Source organism: Cornus florida, unplaced genomic scaffold, assembly GCF_030987335.1.
Source record: "Cornus florida cultivar Cherokee Brave unplaced genomic scaffold, ASM3098733v1 CherokeeBrave_3.0.0_Hap2_Chr01, whole genome shotgun sequence".
Taxonomy (NCBI): Eukaryota; Viridiplantae; Streptophyta; class Magnoliopsida; order Cornales; family Cornaceae; genus Cornus; species Cornus florida.
In genome coordinates this window covers 13,106,731-13,120,779 of record NW_026775571.1, presented here as the reverse complement: position 1 = coordinate 13,120,779, position 14,049 = coordinate 13,106,731, and the positions used below count along the sequence as shown (strand labels likewise).

General features: G+C 37.5%; 1 pseudogene; it reads left to right on the top strand.

Annotated features, from left to right (window-relative positions):
- Positions 1–13,692: 13,692 nt before the first annotated feature.
- LOC132283354 (small nucleolar RNA R71) lies at positions 13,693–13,791 on the top strand (annotated as a pseudogene).
- Positions 13,792–14,049: the final 258 nt, after the last annotated feature.

The following is a 14,049-nucleotide window of genomic DNA, read 5'->3' as shown; positions in this document are numbered from 1 at the left end:
ACAAAAGTAACAATACCAATGTCATGGAAATCAAATATCATGAATGCATGCAAAACCGGAATCAAATCCGAACACTAAAAGTGAGGTTACGCAAGGAAAAACGATAAACGGGAAAAGACGAAAAAAGGAAAAGACAAAAAAAAGAAAATCGCCGAAAATGGAAAAGGAGGAAAAAGACCGGGTCATTACATGTGTTGTGATATAGAAATCTTGTAGAATTATAAATGTTATATGCAAATTCTATTGACTTGAATTGCTATATTTGTTGTGATAATAATTCTATGTTCTTGTGAATTACAAATTGTGATTAATTTAGAGGGTTATTGCTAAAATGTTGATAATTAGTATATAGAGCTTATTGTTGAGGCATAATTTGAATTGATAAGTTAGTGGTATTGTATTGTGCATAATATCATGAAGGGTACTTATCATTTAGCATGCCATTTTAGACTTGGAACTCTAAGACATGGTTTGTGTGGTTTCAAAGTACTTGTACTTGTAAGGTGGTTGATATGCTTTATTATCTATATATATGAGTTTTGAACTTGATATATTTTGGATTATCTTGGGACATTGTTTAAGTGACATGGCTAAAATTTGGCTTTAGTGCAGGAGGTATGAGTTCTCCCCAATTGAGATAGTGCGCACTAGGGTGGTCTTCCTAGTGGGTTAATGCCTGGAATAACCATTTTGTTCTTGGTTTAAGCCGAGATGTGATGTCCAAGTATTCCACTAATTGATTTCGCATTAAATTTCACGTTGATAACCAATGCTTAATTGTAGCTTGAAATTCTTGTTATTGACGAATTGATGTTGTTAAGTACATTGATATTGATATGTATTGCTAAAGAATCATTCAAGTTAGCTTAAGATGATCCCTTAGAATACTTTGAACATAGACGTAAAGTGGAATGCTTCCTTGTATTCGTTTATATTGATCTTACAATGATATTGAAACTTTAGGGTATATGCATATGCTTCTTCCTACGAGTAACTTAATTACTCACCCTAGTGGTTTGGGTTGTTTTTTAGGTAAAAAGACCATGTTCTTGGATACTCATCATCCTTAGAAGCTTTTAAGCTATTTGAAGCATTTTTGTATATTGATATGCACTTGTTTAGCATGCCTTCCTTTTGGATGTTAAATTTTGTATACCATGGATGTATGGTATTATAGATGATGCGACCCGAGCGTGTGCACAAAATAATGCACAACACTTTGGTTTTGGAAATGGTATCAAGCGGGCATCATAGTTTACATTTATAAACCGCTAGACACTTATACTATGTAGTATGAAGTGAGAAGGGATTGAACCCAAGAGACCTTTGGCTTGGATTTAAATAAGACAGTTGGTTTTAACAAGTGATTACCATAAGAGAGAAAAAGAGAGAATAAAATAGATGGTTGGTTGATTAAGCTAGTGAACAATTAAATTAAAATGCAATGAAAATAAACTAAGTTAGAGTTAGGGGTTTAAGAGATAGAAGAAAATTCTTAGGGTTTATTAGAAGCACCACTAAGCTCATGCAATTAACCACTTGCTTTCCATTAATGGGGAGAACATTGTTGTAATTAAAATGTAGCTACAATCAATGGCACAATTTGCATATGTAAGCACGATCATCCAATTCATTCGTAATGCATTGCCTACCTAACCAACAAGTAAACTAAGCGTAGGACAACACACCAATCTTAAGGCTTAACCTATCTCACCAATCCACAAATGCATCCAATGAGAGCACACATCAATGTGATAACACAAATTTCAATCATGATGATGGATTGATTAATCAAGTGTAGATTGTCTACCTAATGACAAGTAAACTAGGGTGTAGTACAACCTATCAAGACAAAACCATAACCAAACAAATCCATTGACCATTTGCATATAATCCACAATCAAGAAGATGATACAAATTGCATATAATAAGTGTGGAATATCAATTTCAAGTGTGAATTGTCTAATCATAACACAACCCTTCAAGAATAAAGTATAAACCATCAAACTAGTTAACAATTGCATCCATTAAATACCATGTCATGGTCTTCAAGTATAATTCTCAATTAATAACACATAGACATGAAATTAACATAGAGAATTAATGAAAGAATTAATCTTTAACATCTAATCATGAGTATAAACCCTAGATTGATCACACATAGACATGCAACCAAAGATAGAGAAATAATGGAAGGATTAATTAACATAAATCTTGGAACATCCAAGTATGAAATCACAAGACCACAACATCAACTACAACAATATATTAATCTCCCCAGAAATAGAAATTGCAAAGGTTTAGATTACAAGAAACTTAGGGCTTAACCAAGCCCTAAGTGGAGAGCTAGCCCATCATGGTTGTGGTAGTCAAGGTGTCAACAAGATCCACCTTCATGCTTTGCTCCTTCTTCTTCTTCTTTGATGCTCAAGAGAGATGAGTGTGTAGATATTCTTCCAAACTTGTGCCTCCACTCTTCCCTCTCTTCTTACCCTAGCCTGTTCTCTCGAGAGAACATGATATCTCGGTACAGAAAAAAAAATAAAACTTAATAATTCTAATAATATTCCCTAAATAAAATAAATACTAACCCTAATCTAATGGCTCACTGGGCCTTAAGTAACAACCCAATTAAAGCCCAATAGTTCACAAAATAAGCCCAAACAATAAAAAAAATCTGTAATGTTGCCAAGTCCTGGGGGATCGATCCCCCAAGAGTTGGCAATTTCCTTCAAGCCTTATTTAGCTCCATTTTGGCCCCGGGCTAATTGGTTTGCTTCTTCATCTTTGGAAACATCATCAAAGGCCCGAGATTGACCGCTTTCGAAGAATAAACACACTATACGAGCAATGGGTTATGACCTCTTTTTGTCATTTTCTGAACTTTTTCTGAATATTTTTGCTTGACTCCAAAAATGCTTTAATGGACCGTTCTTAGCTCATTTTAACTTTATTGCCCTGAAATACACATAAACATAAATTATGACTAAAACATGAAATTAAGATAGATGCAAAGACTGAAATACCCTAGCTTAGGTGCTAAAATGTGCAACATTTAAGCACTTATCAGTAGAAGCTAAGATGGCTTCTTTGATGTGTAATATATATCTAAGAACACTTGAAGATGTCTATTTTGTATGCATAACATGAGGCCAAGTGCCATGTACATTTATATCACATGTATGCTAGTTTAATCCCATAGTTTGTCTTATGAAATTATGAGAATTCGAGGTTTGATAGGTCGTATTTTGTATATGACATGCTATATGGCCATGGGCTATTTAAACACGTGTATTTATTCAATTTACATATGCTTGCATGTTCACTTTGGCATACAACGCTATTTTTGATGAAATAAACACTTAGAGTAGCATTGATTTTCACATTTTTGCTAAATCAGACCTCAAGGGCATTTTTGGTATTTCACTTGAAAAATAAATGTTGGTCTTGACATGGTTGACCAGAAAACATGATTTTAAAGGGGGTTACTTCACAACTTTTTTTCAAGTGGAGGATTAGCAATTTGAGGTGCAACATGGGCACCTTGATTTTGATTTCCTTGAATGATGGGAGGTCCCGGAGCATACATTGGCCTTGGCATTCCAAATGGAACTCGGCCTTATTGTTGTTGTGGTTGGTGAATGAATGGCCTAGGCATGTCCAATGGTGCTTGCATATTCTCATGGTGCACATTTAGATGAAGGATACCTTGTTGGTCTATGTGACCAAGGTCCTCTACATGCACTTCATTATGGCCTTCCATTGATGTAATGGATTAGGTAGAACTAGAACTTCCTCTTCCCCTAGGATTTCTAACTACGGATTCAAGATGCAAATCAAGAGGGACAAGAGTTGGTCTTAGTGATCTACGACTATGCATGCACAATGTAAAAACACACAAACACAATGAATGAACAAACACTTCGACTTCACAACAATTCAATGAATCTTCCTCCACAAACACTTAACCCATACTCCTATGCTTTAACAACAATAATGCAAAGAACAAATAAGAATGCCTCCACGCGGGCTTACGATTTATCTAGGAAATTAAAAACAAGCCTCCACGCGGGCCGATGATTTAACTAAGGGATTGAGTAAGAAAAAGCTCACAAAGGTCCTATAGCACTTCAACTCTAAATTTATAGCTTAGCTTAGCAATTTTTTAAAAATTTTTAGCATTTTTCCTTGCTTGATTAGCTCCTTTGCTTGGTAGCTCCTTTGCTTGCCTCTTAGCTCAATGCTCCTTGTCAAAGATAAACAAACACAATAAGTAATCAAAAGAAAAATAAAACCAAAGTAAAGACACGATAAAAAGAGTACTAATTCCTAATGAATTCCACAAATACGACGTTGCCTAATCCTCGGCAACGGCGCCAAAAACTATGGTGTGTCGCCGCACCACAAGCTTAGAGAGTGGGCATTTAGGTGAGGGCCAAGTTTTATATTTATAAAAGCCACTACTACCTTCACTAAAAATATAGTTAGGGTGAGTGGGGATCGTCCCAAGGGATTGGAGTCGAATTTGGTTGTGGAATCACTATTAGGGTTAGTAGGTTGAATGATCAAACAAATAGTTAGTTGGTTGATTAAACTAGAGAGCAAATTAAACTAAATAATGGAATGCAATAAAGAGTAAGTAAGAGTGAGAGAGATCTTGGGGTTTAGAGGTCACCACCAAACAATACCTTTCTACACCCTTAACAAGTGACTAATGAGGGAAATGTGTGTTGCAATATTGATGTGTGTGTGTGTGTTTGGTTGATTCAATTTGTAAGAGTGACCAATTAAGCATACATTGTCTAATCAACATGTGAAAAGCACAATATATCAAGCAATTAAGTATATATTGTCTAAATAGTATGTGAAAAGCACAATATATCTAGTAAGTCATTAATCCTTTCATTAAGCTCACAAGCCAAATACACCACAATGTTAGAGACATATACTACTTGCATTCAAAAGTATGGAACATCAAACAACAAGCATGGATTGTCCTCCCATCTAACAACTATGCTACCACTACACTACAATTAAGCTAATGACATGAAATTAAACTAATTAAGGTAAGGGAGAGGCACAATCCATCAAGAAATGAGCATGAACCATCTAAAAAATTACAAGAGCATTCCTTTAAGCATTATGTTTTGACAATCTCTAGATCTATGGCATTAATACACATAGACACGCATCAATAACACAAGAAATAGAGACAAACACATGAACATCTATTCTAGCATACATAGGCATATGGATAGAATGAAATGATCAATTGGAAGCATTAAACCACATAAATCATTGAATAAACAAGATCTATATATATAAAAGTGCCAAAACATGTATTACAACACTAATCCCTCAATAATACACAAAATCAAGGTGTAGAAAACATGCTTGGGGCTAACTCTAGCCCTAAGAGGATGTCTAGCCACTCATAGTAGTGCTTCTCCAACCCTCAAGGGCTAACTCCATGGTAAAGATTTGCTTCTTGGTTGATGAAGAGTCTCCAATGGTGTTTTTAGCCTCCTCCTCCTCTAAACTTGCTCTCCAAGAGTTCTTACAAGGTATGAGATGATATGATGTGAGGTCCTATGAGGTCCTCCCTTGTAAAAATTAATCCTTATTCTTATATAGGTAGGTCAAATGACACCCAAAATGAGCTGGGGTCGTGCACAAAATATTCCCCAATGATTGGGTAAAGGACAACTTTTTATGAGCTAGAAATTTAACTTTTTTGCACTGGATGAAGTTTAATCAATCGAACCTTGGACTTGGATCGATCGGGCATGGCTGAGATCTATCGAACTAAAGTTGGATCGATCCTTAATGGTGGCTTTTTTTGGATAAAGACAAATCTGAGATATTTTGAAGATATTTTTGGGAAAAAGACAAAAGTGGTTGATAGGGTGGTACAACTAGATAAGATCAATCATTTGGATAAGGACAAGGCAGTTCGATCGATCGAAGAATGATGTTGGATCGATCAAACTTTTGAGATCTTTAAAAATATCATCATGGCTCTGATCCGTCTTGAAGTGCTGAGATCGATCATGTTGGATTAATCGAACTTTGATATGAGATCTATCGAAGATGTTGATTTCCACCTTTTTCTTTCTTTTGCTTCCACTTGGCTCCTTTCTTTGATTCATCCCAGAATTGCTTCATTTATGCTCTTATTTGGCTGAGTTAGCTTATTTTTGGGATAAGTGCCTGAAAATGGAAATAATACGAAATTAATCTAAAACGGTAAAGTAAAATAGATAAAAGTACTAGAATGCCTAAGCTTAAGGGGTTTAAATAAGCACTTTTCAGCGCTCATCACACCCCCAAACTTAAATATTGTTAGTCCATAGCAATGAACTAGAAAGTAAAGGAATGAAATGAACAACTATACAAGTATGAATCTAGAAAATAATAAATGGATAACGCCACTTTTGTAGGGAACACAATTACACTTAGCATATGCAACAAGCCTTTTAAACCCCTAGGTTACCCCTAGTGGATGAGTGAAGTCTCGTGAGGGTTTCCAGAAATGATACCCACAAACATTAAGCTCATTCTTTCTAAAGAGATACCAAAATTGCAAACAAGCATTGGGAGAAAACTATCTCAAGTATGCAATGTTTCAAACATTTCTAAGCAATCTCCTAAAATCTCAACATCAAGTAAGCAAGTATGGTTTTCCACACATCAAGAAAATGATCATACAAATCAAAACAACTCTAGAATCCTTTTTAAGTGGACCGGCATCAAATATGTTGTTATCTAAGCCAACTAGAGAATTAATCACATCCTTACCCTCAAACTAGCACACAAATCTAGTACCGATTATCAAGACAAAAAGTGGACTTGTTATTAAAGCTTTATTGTTCTAGGTGCGCTTATTCTTTTCACTCGATTTTTTTTTTTTTTGATAGGATCAAAGATGGAAGCATAGTGCAATGTGTTGATCTATTAAGCTTTCTAGTGATTCATGAGGTCGAGCGTTAGGTCAATGACTCCCAAATCAGACGGCTTTAGGGCATTAGGCATTCAAACACCCCTACGGACTTACAAGCTCAAATCAACTAGGCTATAAATCAAGACAACCTCAATCTAATCATTTCCCACTTCTCACCATTTTGGAGAAGTCCTCACTTTTTATTGCTTTTGAAACTTTTTTTTATTTTTATTTTTTATTTAATTCAATTATTAACCTACAGTTTAGGCCCTCCACCTTTCGGCGCGAGAAGTTCAATGCTTGATGAGGTTAAAATCCCGGCTACTTAGTGAGAAGGGGTTATTATCCACCTTTGTCAAGAATGAAAGCTTTCAATGCACTACTAGCCCAATTGGGATATAACCAATTCAATAATCAACAAAGCATGTACCCCACAAATGAATGCTAGTGTGCGCTTGTGCTAGTGTAGAATTCTAAAGTGAATCTCAAAACAATCACAAAATCAGGATGATGTGGACCACAAGTGCAAGCAAGATATCAATCTTTCAAAAAATTTACTCCTAAATGGCATCCATAAGGCATACAAGGAGTATTGGACACTCAAGTTAAGTAATTTTTAAATTTTAAGCAATATAGTCCTCAAAAGATCAAAATTATAGCTAGATATGGACCAATCATAAAAAATCTCTCAAATACATAAGTCATGCTCAAAATTTTAAATTTAAAAGCAAACACTGTAAAGTACACCATTACCCCCAAACTTAAACAACACAATGTCCTCAATATGCAAAGAGAACAAAAAGAAAGAGTATACTTGTGCAATTAAGGCAAAGAATGACTGGGAGTGAAGTATCCAAAGTGGGTGGCATGGCCCCTCCAAACTTGGGATTAACTGTGGTTTTGAAATTTGGCACTCGGATAAACTCATCAGATAACAAAAAGGGATAATTAGTGCATAGTAGACATGCAAGTGTAAATGAAATAAAGCAGTGAGAGGGATATAAGGGTGGTCCTGAAAATCGGGTAACACTCTCTCACTGAAGTCACTGTGATGCACCTGATGGAGTCAAACATACAGATATAAGAATATAACAGATGACATCCATAACAAAAACATATATAAAGAAAAATAAAGTATAGAGTACATCAAAAGAGCAAAGCCGACAGACCGGCTGCAAATAATATACAGTGATAAAAATGAAGTATAGAGCACAGAGGTGTAGTATGAAAAGATAGAAGAAACTGGAATCTTAGGTGGACGAGGTAGGATGGGCAGGGCGAGCTCCGCGGATATCGCGAGATAAATCTCGGAGTGCAGTCATGACATCCGTGCGGAATGTAGCAAAATCAGCTCGGTGGGCTACAGCATCGGCTCGTATGGCAGCAGTATCAGCTCTGATAGCAACCACTGCATCCTCAAGAGCCTGAAGACGCTCTCCAAAGCCGGGGGTCTGACTAGGAGCCTCAGGTATGGATAAATCAGAAGAAAGATCCTGAGTCTACTCCTCCTCGTGTACTGGCGACCCGGCTAGAGAGTGCTGCTCTGTGTCATCTATAGGTCGCTCTAAATCAATGTCTATATGCTCGGCAGCTGGACCTACTGGTACATCGTCTGCTGTGGGGTCTGCTACTGCTGCCTCTACCTCCTCCGCCTCGAGCTCCTCTGCAGCCACTACTGCATGGTCCTGCAGTCTGGTGATGATAGCATTGTAGCTCTTGTCCCAGTCTTTCTTCAAGAAGTGACAGGAACCTCTCTCAGGGTGCTCCCGAGGATGAAAAAGATTGCGCTGATTAATAAGTATCTAGGTGATGAGGTGGCCAAAAGGGAGAAACTTAGCCCTTTTGGGCTTCTCCTTACTGATATACTCGTCGAAGAGCTTCCTCATCACGCTCCAGATGAGCCTGAGGATAGATACCCAGTGGCTTATATAAAATTCGTAGAGGGCTGTCAGATAGTCTCCTCGTCGTTGAATCTTGTGCCAGGCCATATATATATTCTAAAAGAGAACGGAATCAAAGAACCATAGGTCATCTAGAAGAAAGGTGCGGGTGGCGAAAGTCTCGCCATCGGCATGGTGACCTGTAAGAAATACTGCCATGTCAGCATAAAAAGGCCTGTATAGCCTCGGATATAGCTCCTGTAACTCCGGAGGGCAACGGTGTGGACAATGGCATGATCGGGCTGGCGAGTCCACAGTAATAGTAATCTGATAGCCATCTATAGTAGTGACCAGCTCTACTGTGGTACGCGGGGACGGTCGGAGGTTCTGGAAGAACATCCGTACCAGCCGCAGGTAGACTGGCTCAGTAACTGGGGCAAGAATAGCTGCAAGGCCCCTCTGGATAATATCATGGTAAGCTGATCGGGTCAGCACCGATCTAGAGAAGAAATCTGTGTCGAACACCGACTTATGGTCCATGGTCATGTGCGCATATCTAAGCACGGGCCTATCACGCTCTCGAGCTGGCTGAGCTGGCTGGCGTGGTGGAGATGGTAATGGTGAATGCTCAGCTCCAGCATGTGATCAGGATGGTGATGGTGTAAATGCAGGATGAGCCGCAGAAGTGGATGGAATATAATCATCCTTAGCCTCATGAGCAGGTGACTGAGGTGGAGTAGGCTGTAATGGCTCCTCCTGTACATGAGAGGGCTCTGCTGCCTCCTCTATCCTCGATCAGATATGTCTCTGAGGCCCGTGTTGCCTCTTGGCAATAGTCTTGCACTTAGTTATGGCCTGAAAAATAATTTAAAAACTTGCAAGGGGAGTCAGTACCAGAATTAAAAATTGAAAGCACAAAATAGAAACATGCATGTCAAATAAGATAGACAAATCATATAGATGGCATGAATCTATGCAAGTGACAGGATATGAAGCATGCTAAACAATGTAAGTATGAAATGCATCCAATGTGGAATATCACAGGCATTGGGCATATATGAGATAGCATGAACATAATACATGATGAATGAAGTGTGTGTACGAGATCTGTGAAGTTCGATCGATCACAAAAAGGTTTGAGATCGATCTCAAAACTTCAATCGCTCTGAGAAATTAAAAAAATGAGTTCGATCGATCTCTCAAGATCGATCTGAGACAGAAGTTCGATCGATTGAACTGTGCGAAGGTGAAAACTGAAAGGTCACAGATCTGTGACTTTGGAAGCACGGGGGCCACACGAACAAGGTCGTGGGCCCATCAACTAATCAAATCATCAATCCTACTCACATAGCATGGCCCATACTCCCAAAATCAATTCAAAACTCAAAATATATAACCATATATACATATATATACACATATATACAAACATGCTTCAAGCTCATCAATGGTGGATTTCATTAACAATATATCCTAGATCTAACATGTAGGCAACATGTATTGTCAAGTTGAAGCTTGAAATGACTAAGTGTGGCTCGGATCCTACCTCAAGTCGCGAGAGAAGATGAGAGGAAGATGGTGATGCAAATCCGAGAAGAGAGAGAGAGAATCAAAGTTTGGATCTCGTCGGAGGTTCGCCGGAGAAGATGATGATGATGGGTGAGTGCAGTGGTGATGGGAATGAGGGACAAGGGTTTGGAGGGTTGGATCGATCTAATGAATCGATCTTGAGACCCTCTAGATTTATTTTTAAAAACTTTTCCCGATTAGTTCGATCGATCGAACTTTGATGGTCTCTCTTCAAAGTGTTTTTGGAATTTTTGAAATTTTTGAAAAATTAAAAATTAAAATAGAAAAATAGAAAATATTTTTGGATTTTTGAAAAATAAAAATATTTTTGAATTTTTGAAAAATGAAAATATTTTTTGATTTTTGAAATAAATAAAGTAAAATCCCTCTTTTTTTTTTTTTTTTTTTTTTTTTTTTTTTTGGAAATTAAAAAAAATCAAATAAAGTCAAACAAAAGTCAAAATAGAGAATTGAAGAACTGAGATTGATCTGAACAAAATGTTCGATCAATCAGACAGAGAGCAAAAATATGCAGATTTTTGGTTCAAAAATTTGGCTAAGTGTTAGATCTTGCTGATCGATCGAACTTTGAAGTTGGATCGATCGAAGAACTTCAGATCGATCTTGAAATGTTTTCGATCGATGAGACAGAGAGCTGAAATATACAGGTTGATGCAGGCTCAAAATTTTCTAAGTGTTGGATCTTAAGATCGATCGACCCTTAAAGTTAGATCGATCTAAGGTCTTCTGATCGATCTGAGAATAAGTTCGAACGATGGGACAGAGAGGTGATTTGGATGCAGGTGGATGCAGGTCAAAAAATTTTCTAAGTGTTGGATGCAGGTGGAAGTTCGATCGATTGAACTCTTATTTGAGATCGATCGAACTTATGCAAAATGCTCAATCACAATATAAAAATCATGCAATCTTAATCACAGTTCCTAGCAATACATATAAACCCAAAGCTAATATCGAGACTTCGTAAGAAATAAAATTTAAGATAGAAATGAGGGAGGAATAGAGTTTTGACACCCTACGAAATGCTTTGCTAGTCTTTAACGTCTCTAGCAAGACATTGGGCTCTTTTAGCCTGGATCAAAGATCTTGTAATGCATCCCCTCCTTATTGGAGTGATAGATGCTTTGAACTCCACCCAACAAATAGTTCTTTGAGGAACTTGTTGGATTAAGCTCAAAAGAAACTTTGGATCCCTTGTCAATATAATCATAACCTTTGGGCTTCCATGCCCTTTCAAAGCAAGAATTTGAAACAGCACTTTGAGAATGCAAGGTTGAAGATGATCCTTTTGAAGTTTTGGTCTTACACAAAAGCTCACTTCCTTGACATTGAAGATCATGACATTTGTCTACAACATTAACCTCTCCTTCATATTTGTCAAATGAATTGGGTGTGGGATTAAAGATATTCAACTTCACCTTCATGTGGCCAAATGAGATCTTCATTATCCCCGTCCTACAATTGATGTTAGCATTAGCAGTTGCCAAAAAAGGACGGCCAAGGATAACAGGAATTTGGCTTTTAGGATTGGGGACCGGTTCCGTGTCAATGACAACAAAATCAACGGGGAAGAAGAATTTGTCAATCTTTATCAAAACATCCTCAATTATACCCCTAGGCTTCTTAATGGATCGGTCGGCAAGTTGTAAAACTACCGACGTCGGTTTCAATTCACCTAGGCCCAATTTGACATAAACCGAGTATGGAAGAAGGCTAACACTTGCTCCTAAGTCAAGAAGCGCCCGATTAATGATATGATCACCAGTAATACATGAAGTAGTAGGTGAACCAAGGTCCTTAAACTTTGGTAAAGTGTTATGTTGCAAAATTGAGCTTACTTGCTTGGTCAAAACCACTTTTCTTAGTGCTTGGCTTTTGTTCTTCCGCTTTTGGGTGCATAAGTCTTTCAAGAATTTGGCATAAGCCGGAATTTGCTTGATTGCATCCGAAAGTGGAAGATTTACTTTCACTTGCCTAAACATTTCCATGATTTCATTGGTTTTTGCCTTTTGTTTATCTTTTGAAATGGATCCTTTTAAGGCATCCGGAAATGGAACTTTTGACTCAAAACTCTTTTCAAAATTTTTCTTTGAAGTCTCTTCAACATAAGTATTTTTCAAATCATTTTTCAACAAAACCTTTTCAAATTCATTTTTTGGCAAATCTTTCTTCAAATCATTTTCAAAATCATTCTTCAAATCACATTTTGAAGTTTTCTCATTCACAAGATCATGTATATGCAATGAAGGAGGAATGGGATGTGAAACGGGACGGGTGACAACTTGAGGTTGCACCGATTCACTCTCTTTATTGGACATTTCAACTTGATTGTCCACAATCCTACCACTCCACAAAGTAGTCACCGCATTAACATGTTCAATGTTGTGGCATTCCGAAGAGGAATGGGTTTCCACAACACAGTTTTGCTTAGGTGGGGCATTCATAGGCATCTTTTCCTTCTCTCTAGCATTAAGAGTGCTTACTATTTTCCCTACTTGGGTTTCTAGCTTCGCAATAGATTGAGAGTGGGAATGAAACAATTATGTATTTGCCTCAAGAGTGCCCAAAGCATTCAAAACTTTTTCTTCAAAGGCGGGACTTCTAATATTTCCTTGGGAATAAGATTGGTTGGGAAAATGAGAGTTAGCAAATTGATTCCTTTGTGATTGGTAAGGTCTACAACCTTAGGATCCTTGGTTTTGAAGTGGAGGTAGAATGTACTTCCCTTGAAAACTGCCTTGGGAAGGGTATGAGCCCTCTCCTTGGTTTTTCCAAGAGATATTCGGATGATTTCTCCAACTTGGATTATAATGAGTACCATAAGGATTGTTCCCTTAGTTCACAAAAACTGCATTGACTTGTTCATTAGGTTTATTTTGCACTTGTCCGTGAGGACAATGAGAAGTAGAATGAAGAACACTAGAACAAGTCATACATGTTTCATTTAATGCACGATGAGAATGGTTAGGGAAGGAACATACTTGGTTCGCCGAGTTTTGGTTAATCAAAAATTGATCAAACTTTTGAGATAAAGACTTCATTTCGGCGGCTATTTCATTTGAATGGTTGACTTGATGTAAGCCAACACTCTTCCTACCTTGTGAATTTCTACCATTCTTGGATGATAATGTTCTATGCAAAGAATTTTCACTCATGCTCTCATAAAGATGCCACACGTCATCCTCATGCCTATCAATGTATGAGCAACCCATGGAAGCATTAACCATGCCTTTGTAATTGTCCGATAAGCTCTCAAAGAAATATTGAACTAATTGCCATTTGGGCATGTCATGATGTGGACACTTCCTAAGCAATTCATTAAAGCGTTCCCATGCCTCATGAAACGTTTCTCCATCCCCATGTGAAAATTCTTGAATTGAGGTTCTCATGGCATTGGTCTTAGAAACCAGATAGTACTTCTTCAAGAACTCTTGTTACATTTCTGCCCAAGAAGTAATTGAAAAAGGCCTAAGATTGTTAAACCAATACTTTGCCTTCTCTTTTAAGGTGAATTGGAAAAAGTTTGAGTCTTAAGACCTCTTCCGGTATGTCCGTATATTTAACGGTGGAACATACTTCTAGAAATTCATCCAAATGCTTGTAAGGTTCTTCACTTGGAAGTCTATGATAGTTAGGAAGTAT